Here is a 9492-nt window from a genome sequence, read left to right on the forward strand (position 1 = left end):
CAACTGTTTCCACTGCCCTGTTGTCTTCACTGTTCCTGTTGGCTTCATCCCTCTGCAGATTGTCTGAAATCTGTTTCCTACATGGATAAGAGCACGTCTCCTCCGGAAGCTGCATGGATGTGTTGGGCATGAAGGCTCTGGTGGAAGTTACGCTTTTAGGACCAGTGAAAATAGGATTCAAAGGACTGGACAGTGCTTGACCAGCAATCTCATGCTGGGCTGTTTTAAACTGCTTTTCAGTGACTACTTCTAGTAAATGAGTCATTATTTCAAAAATTTCTGCCACCTCCCTGTTGCAGTCAGAGGTTTGCAACATATGTGAGGGTGTCCCCAAAACTGTTTTGATGCTTTGCTCCAGGTGATAAAGCAGATCACTCTGGTGGAGTGATAAGGATAAAACCTAGTGCTGGCAGCCTGCAGGGTGAATCAGACTGGAAACTTGCTCTTTTCAAAGGCAGCGTTACTTGATTCCTGCCCTTGCCACCAGCCTTTGGATGTTTGTGCCACCATGCCAGTGCTTAAGCAATATTATTCTGTGGTTGTGTCCTGACGGAGCAGGTGGGGATGATGGGAATGGTGCTTATTTTTAACTACTTCTCAGATTGATTTTCAATGTTGCTTACAAGGCAGAAATAGCCAGTCCTGCTAGCCAGTACGTTCATCCTGCTTCTCCTTCATGTTGGACATCGGGCTCAGTGGTTTCTGTATCTTTTTTCTAGTGAATTCCACTCCCTTATCAGAGGCTGATAGACATGATAATTTTATTTCTGCTTCCTAGACTGGAGGTGAGAAGACCATTAACACTCCCAGTGAAACAGCCACTACACTGAGTATCTGTATTGTGAGATACAAGCGTTCTCTACACAGTGATGTCCCTGACGGCTTACCTTGATAGCCAATAGTTTGTTTCTTCAGGTTTCTGCAGTTTTGCTTGCTTGCTCTCTGTGGATGGACATAGTCTTCATAGCCCTGGTATAATTCATAGAAGTTGCAGGCACAGAAGGGGGTGATGCCCAGCTGGTTATTCCATGGAAGTGGATGTGCTGTCAGCAAAAGCTCAGGAAGGTCAAGGCATCAGTGGCCAGTGACTGTTCTGTAAATTTGCACCTTTTGTCGTGGTTTGTTCACATTATTTCTCTGCTTGAGGCTGAAGCAGTTCAATATTACCATTTGTGAGTTATTTTTTTAAAGGTTCTCATGGAACTAAATGAAAATTTTTTCATGCAGTTTCTCAGTTTAATGGAGAACATGCATCTGAAGAATAATTATTGTGAAGCTCATCCATTTATGCTTGCTGATGTTATGGTTTCATGTTATTTGAAGTACTAGAGTAGTTTTGCAGTATTTGTTTCATGCTGAGATACTGATGAGAACTTAATCCACGTCAGTGATTTTTTTACTTTAGTATTGGATCTTAATCCAGGTCAATGATTTTTTTACTTTAGTATTGGATCTTAATCTGGGTCAGTGATTTCTTTTTACTTTGATATTGGATCTTTCATAACTTGTGAATAATTTGCCTCAGATACCCTTTCAGAACTGAAATATGCTGCTGTGAGGAAGTGGCTTTTGCTTAGTTTTCTATCATGCTTTCCTCATGAAAGTTCTCATTGTAAAGTCTAGCCTGCTCTTTTGTGCTTCCTTTAACTTTATTCACTGTTTACAATTGTGAGAATGATTTTTAACTAGGGAAATTCCTTTTAAAATTTGTTCTACTCTAATTTAGTAATATTCTTTTCCAACCTTTATAATTTCTCAGTCTTTACTTACCAATTATTAGTGTCCCAAGTGGAAAATAAACTAGAGATCTTGAGTGGCTACAGATTTCACTGAAAGGACACATGATGGCTGAACAATTTGTGTGTGGTGGTTTTTTTCTCCCCCTCAACTGGCTTTGAAATGGGTATGCTTTTTTTTTTTTTTTTTTTTTTTAAATAAAAACTTCTAAGTTTTCACAACAGTAGTCATTGACAAAAAGAAGTGATTTCCATATTGTCTGTTAGGAGGTCCTTGGATTTCCTATACATGTTCTTCAGTGTCCTCTATTGCATACAAGAAATGACCACATTTAGCAGACAGTAACTGGACTTATTTTGACAAATACGAAAATGGGGCAATTTACTTTTTGCTAGTTCTCTGCAACTGTCAAAAAAATTAATCAGAAATACCCTTGAGTGGCAAGGCATACTGATATTGAAAAGGAAATGTCATTTGAACCAATTTATTGCTCCCTCTGCCATCCTTAAATCACTGTGAATTACAGAGAGCAGATTTGTACAAACTTCAGGTTGTGGTGTTTATTGATGGCAGGGTGTACACCTAACCGGCTTTAGCCGACGTCTGGATAGCTTGTGTCTCTTCCAGTGCCACTGCTGCCCCTTTCTGCCCTGAGGAGACTCCTGAAGCAGGTGGGAAGACTTGAGCAGAGAGGCTGTAGGAGAGTTTCCAAGAATTTGTATGGAGGTGTTTGTGTCCTGATGCGGTGGCCTCTTGCTGGTAGCAGATTGACAAAAATCGACAGATTTTGGTAGAACCGTGAGTCATGTTCAGAGGATCAGTTCAGTCAGTTGTATGTGGCACAGCTGTTTTCAGCTGCGGAACAATGAGTCACAAACTTGTGAGTTTCCAGTCCTTGCTAAAGAAAATACCCACATAGCTGCTCTTGTGGTTTCGTTTAGAAATAAATGAGCAGTGCAAGAATTAAATAATTAGACTGACTAGGTCAAGTACTTACTGTATACTGATTTCTGTTTTTTTTTTTTTTTTTTTTTTTTTTAAAGAACATCCTTCAACAAATAGCATGTTATTGTCACAAATGGAAAAATGCTTGTTTCTGAAAAAAGTGAATAGGATCTGAATACAAATATTTCCTGAATCATATAGCCAGAAAATTAGTTAGAAGGGTCTATTCTAATTGTTTTGCCTAATTACTCTCCTGCCCTTGTTTCACATGACCTCACTTATTCTGATCTATTAAAAGGCTGTTGCTGCATATTTTTTCTGTCTAGTTGTTCACACTAAATTATCATCTTTCAACAAATCAAACAAGTTTATCTTCTGCTACATGGACTCCATGCTGCTATTCTGCTTATGTGACTTAAAGGCAAGAATCAGCCTTGCACTATTGTTTTGTCCATTTTTCTGAAAACCACTATTGTTACTTCTGCAATGCTGAGAACCATCTCCATAGAGAGGCAGAGGAAGATCTGTCATTGTTATAAATTCCCAGTTTCAAATTGCATATATATTGATTTTGTTATTCTGTCTAATCTCGTCTCAATAAGATATTATGCCTTTTAGAAGATAGTAACTAGTCCAGGATCATACTGTGTTTTATTTGGATTTCATTTTATTTAGATGAATAGTCTGTAGAACAAAACAATACTAAACAAAACTATACATAAAACTAGGTTTTCTAGACAAAAGTTAGGCTTCCTAGACATTCTTACAGCTTAGCTCCAATGTTTGCATTCAATATGTTATTAAAAAAAAACACTTAAGGAACCATTTGTGTTGAAGTGGTGTTCTGTTAGGCAGTTCATAAGCTGATGCTTGTTCAGAGGCCTGAAGTATGTTACAGCAGCTGCTTGTATTGCTTTTGTATGTGTTCTTTTGTATAATAGATCTAAAAAAATATTTGCCTACAGCTCGCAGGCAGATGCTTTCATGGTCCCTATGTTAGGTTGTATGTTTTCCTTTATGTATGCATCAGTGCCAAAACCAGTTATGGGTTACTGCTAATGATGAAATTTCTAGCCATGACAAGAGTGACTGTTGATTTTTATGTAGATTTGTGTAAATAGCCAGTATCTTGCTGTGATTTTGGTGTGCCTTTTTAAACTTAATGTTGTTGATGATACTTCTTGTAAGATGTCAGGGATATATTTATACAACCAGCTTAAATTGTGTTGTGCTATCACACACTGCTGCTAAAGTACTAAATATTAAGTTGTTCTACATGCATGACCACCTTAGATTTTAATAAGATTAATTTTATGACTAAAACAGGATCCAGCTCTCTTCACTAAGTTCAGAAGACCAGCAGAGCACTGAATGAGGGCTTCCCAAGTTAGTGGTTCTCAGATCTCCTTGGTAGACTAGTTTTTCTGGCACTGTTGTGTATGTTTCTTGTAAATTTAAGAGATCTGAAAATACGAGCATGGAGCTAATAGCAATCATTTACACAGCCCTTCTTTCAGGGATGAGGAATATCTTTTTACAGGTGTTTTTAAAGTGCTTCAGTAAACTTGCTTTTCGTGAGGTCACCAATGTATGTGCAGTGTTGTTCTGAAGTTATTCAGCTGTGAGTCAGTAGCATAAAGACTGGGATGAGTTCTTCACTTTAAAATGATCCTTAACACAGTTCATCATCTATGAACACTTGGAATAATGTGCCAAAACTCGAAGCACATTGTACTTTAATAATTAGAATTATTATTTTCGTGCAATATTCTGTAGTTCTTTTCCCAAGGTGGTTCTGTAGCAAGAGAGTGGAAACATCTGGTGGCAAGATACTTGTACTTGACAAGGCATTGGTGGTGGCAGAGTGCTCCGGGTGGTTATTGAAGTGGGGCTCTTGTGTGTGTGACATCTCCTTCTGCCCCGTGCTCTGAACAGCTGCTCTTGGGCTCCATCAGCTCCCCATGACTTTTGTAGTCTATATTGCAGGAACTGCCACGATACAGTAACAGTAAAGCTTCTGCTAGTAAGGCTGGTTGGTTGCTTTTTGCACTGCTGAAAGGCTTAGTTATTGTGGGATCTGAGGCTTGAGGCTCAGTGGAGACACTAAGCTTGCTCTGCATCTTGGGCTTTGTGCTGCTCCCTTGCTGAAAAGGCAGCTTTCCTGTGTGGTCTTTTATGGTCTGCCATGTACTTTACCTGCTGAAGACTGAGGAACAGATCTTTTAACAATTATGTTGGGTTCTTTACTGAACCTGCCTTCATGTTTTTTCTAATGAGCCGTTTGAAAAAACCATCTATGTTACAGTTACTTAAGAGCAGTTTTCTCAATTGGATTGTAGAAAAATACGATATTAGTATCTTAAGACTCAGCACACAGTATGGTTCAGTAATGCATACTTCTCACTGGTGCTCACATACTCCATTTAAAACCCTGATTGTACTGCATCAAATTGCTCAGCAGACTAAGAGTCCAGATAATGCTAAATTATACTCTGCTGCTCAGGTTTCAGAGTATTTGGTTTATTCACAATTTGATTATTTTAGGCTATCAATAAATACTCATGTTCTAGGATTTTAATTTTTTTTTCTTTTCATATTTTCATAAATCTCCTTCATTCTCATGAGACCATGCTCATGATTGTGTTTTACTTTGCGAGATGCCAAATTGACAGCCTTTGAAATGGAGTTTTGGACCATTTCTTGATCTACCTCAACTATTATTGTGAGACAAAGTATCAGTATGATTTAGCTGTCGCATGAAATGGGCCATGTATAAGAGGTGACAGTTGAATTTCTCTGAGCATCCACATACTTGCCTCTGCTGAGATGATCACAGCTGTTAATTCATACTAGTGGAAGTAAGTATTTATGCAATTTTGACACATCTCCCTCACTAATTTGTGTTGCCTTCAATGATGTATTTCATTTTGGCAGACAGCTTGGAGTGAATGCAGCCTTTTAGACTGCAAGTGCCTACGATGGTGTACAACTGGAATGCTTTATGTCAGCTTAACCTTTCTTTCACTGTCAGCCTTCTTAAGGAAGGAGACCTACTGCAGCTTCACAAAGATTCATCTGATTTTTAAGTTGGTGGCGTAAATTAAGGGTCTAAAACTTACCAATTCTTGCTTTATACAGATACTTCCCTTGAATCCCTTAATTAGGAGAGTTACATGTTCTGAAGAAATGAAGTGCAGTTTACCTAACACTGGCTGGGTTTCAGAGTGACACAGTGGAAAACAGTTGTGGGTAAAAAGATGTTAGTCTGTACATTTTTAGATTTGTATTTTAACTGCCTTTTCTCTCAGAATTTTTGGAAGTTGAGAACTCTTAATGTTTTTGTGTCTTATTTATCACAGGAATTGCAGCTGTGGATCAAATCACAGTTTCATCTGCTTCACTATCTCATTATCGACATCCAGACCAGATTCTTCAGAACAGTAATCTGTTCTCATAGATAGCTGTGGAGGATGTAGCAGCCAGGGGATTTTGCAAAATGCATGTGCAGAAGCTTGTTTTGTGCCGCAAACATTCATTATGCTGTTACGCATTATGGCTCATTATGCCATTGCAGTCTGCTGCATAAGCCACAGTACTCCAGTATTCTGTAGTTGTGGTCTTCTGTTTTAAAAAAGATGTAATAAAATGAGAAAAGTTCAGAGAAGGGCAGTGGAGGTTTCTGATGGTATTAAACAAACAATAGAAAAAGAAGAATTTGTCAGCTTTTCACAAGAGGCAATACAGGGGAAGACTAAGAGGCCTGAGAAAAGAGAAAATTATGTGCTGTCCTTTCCGGTGTAGAAACAGAGGGGGTGTCCAATGGAAATGCAACTTTTGAGATGCCAACTGTATGGTACTCAGTGCAGGAAGGATGACATTTGGTGACAGGTGCATATGTTGAAGCTCCAGAGAAGAAGCTTTTACACAAGGTGTAAAAATGCAGTCAGTACACTATACAACTGAATTTTTGCCTCCAATCCTGCAAATTTACTTTTGGAGTTTGTTTTTCATTCATGGCTATTCCCACTGGTTTGTGATTTGGGCTTTTGGACTTACTTGTTCTACTTATTTGACTTGCAATCCTTGAGAAGTATTCTCTGAATATATTGGAAGCCCCTGTCCTTGCCATGGAGAGCATGGTCTAATAAACTGCAAACCTGAAGTGACACACCAGCAAAAATAGAACAGTGGATTTTTAAAATAGGTAACTAGAGGACAGTCAGATTCATACTGGGCAATTTGTAGAGAGCTGTAATTGCATCCTTAAAGTCTTGCTAGGAATTTATTCCATGACCATAAGTTTGGAAAAGAATACATATATGCAATTCCAGAAAACATTAAAAGTATTTAATGAATCATGCCTGTTAACACTAATGACTGTTAATAAGAATATTGTTCCTTTCTCTTGGAAATCAAAGACCTAGTACATGATCTGTATCTGCTGGTAAGAAATGGAAAAGCATAGGAGTTATTTGGGTTAGAATTTCCATGCAGGTTTCAGTGCTGACAGCTTTCAAAACTTTTTAAGTGTTTACAAAAGAACAAGTTAGTATATGCTGACTTAAAAATGCTCTTGAACCCCCACTGTAGGTGTTTGTTAAGGGATTACATAGTCGAGGTCCAGGTCTGGCTTGTAGGGCCTGTGTTCAGGACACTACAGCCACAAGTTATTCACAAAGGAGATCCAGTTCAGATGGTGAATTCAGTGGTGCTTACTTTTAGGTGTAGGGTAGAAATAAGTGAAAGGGAGGGTGTTTCTGTAATGGAGGTGAAGTCAGGTGTGGATCCCTCAGGTGAATTCTGTGCCTTTAGCCTATGAGGCAGCCCTTTGTTACACCTTCATAGGGCTCCTTACACCCCCAAATTAATTTCCCTTGCACAGGTATAGGGAAAGTAAGATCTTCTCATGTTATTGCACTAACGTCAGAGACTTGGTAAAAACCAAGCAGAGTCATGAATAAAAGATATCAAGATACAAAGGAAGCAGCTTTTTAGTGTGCCAAGCTAACAATATGGAACAGATGTGCTGGGTGTTCTCTTTTGCACAGATGTGAAGATCTGTGCATTATACTGCTGCTGTAAGGTTTTTCATGGTTTCAGTGTGGATGTAATTTTTTTTTTCTGACTGTAAAAGCGTTGAGAGCTAATTTGTTTGAGGCTTTCCATTCCTTTTGATGTTTAAATATATCAGTTAATCTGGAGGCTTTAGGGTTCCCCCCTGCCCTGCAATAAGTTTAAATACTTTAGGTAGGTATAGGTTTTGAGGTTTCTGACAACTGCTAATATTTCATCAACTAAGTTGAAACATACGTGACTAGAAAGCTTGTGTTGGGAGCAATGACAATACATCCAAGTAGGAAATCACTGTCCTTTACAGTTTGCCATTTGCAGAAGCAGTTTTCCATGTCACAATTGTAAATACACCTTATGGCAGGCACAGTGACTACTGTCTTACTTTAAATGGCAGTTTCATAAACAGTTTAGCCTGGAGCATTTTAACACCAGAATTTTAACACATCATTTTCTTGTGTTTGACTTTTATTTCATGTCTCACACAGTGTAATCATTAGTGAGTCAAGTATTTTATTATTTCAGTGCTCTTTGCCCTTGGATCTCTCTCTCTTTTAGTCTATTTTGATTTTCTTTTTTAAACTTCTGTTTTAGTGTGTCTGTCCCTTTCATGTTCCTTTTCCTGGGGTCCTCTTTTCATTTCCTTGTTGCTGTCTTCCTCCTATTCATGTTCTTTTTAGGACTATTTTCCATGTTCCCTTTGTCTTCCTTCTTTTTGCATTTGCTTGTGAAACACCGAGATCTTTAGAGCAAGACATTTTAGAGATGCAGCCTTGGGATATAAGACAGATAGGGCTAGTTATTTGAAAAGGTAGCTAAGCACAGGAACTCCCTAGCTAATCTCTTTGTGCTTTGCATGCTTAAGACTGTGTTCCAGTTGCTGTTACTGCAGGTATTGCAGAATAAATTAAGTTTTGCTAGTGGGGAACAATGGGCTACTCTAAAAACTGCCCTTTGCAACAGGATGCTGTCCTGAGTTCTCCCACCCCTTGGGGGTAGCAGTCTCTTGCCAATTACGCTTAGGGAATTCCTGTAGTCAGGGCTTAATGGTCTAAGTATTCCCATGTATTGCCAGTTTCATGGCTTGTGGGAGCACTTGACTTCAGGGACCCAGAGAATTTCAATGCTTCTTTGCCCTCACTTGCTCAACCAGTGCTGTAATGCCAAGGAGAGAGTCAGTAATGCATAGCAAATCGTGAACTTTTTTCCCTGCCCTCTATTCACTCCATATCACTATTAATAGAAGTGGAGCATCCTTTGTGCTTTCTCAGCTTTTTTTTTTCCAAGTTTCAATTTCCATTTTCTTTCTCTGAAGCACAGAGAAGAGCAAATGTACATAAACAAAGCTTCATACTCAAGCCAAAATGCAATAGACACAATTGAATAGTAGTCAGTTAGGAATTTTAAGAGCTTTCCTATGAATATTTAATTACTACATTAACTGAGCAAATAAAGAACATGCTATTAATATTCATACAGTGTTAGCAGTGGTTCAGAGGAATTTAATATGTTTTATAGTTCATACAGCATCTTTTGTTGTGTAGGCCTTCAAAGACTGCCCACATCTAGAAAGGTAATAACAGTACAGGTCTCCCTAGCTGTTCCTTAGTCCTATGAATTAAGGAGTGTCTGCTGTTCTTTGCACAGCACATTTCCTAGTAAAATTCTTCAGTTATGTAATGGCACCAGCACTTTAAGCAACTGTACAAAGAGCTCAGTGTGGTGTCCCCTCCATGTTTA

This window comes from Corvus brachyrhynchos, unplaced genomic scaffold, assembly GCF_000691975.1.
Source record: "Corvus brachyrhynchos isolate BGI_N302 unplaced genomic scaffold, ASM69197v1 scaffold101, whole genome shotgun sequence".
Lineage (NCBI taxonomy): Eukaryota > Metazoa > Chordata > Aves > Passeriformes > Corvidae > Corvus > Corvus brachyrhynchos.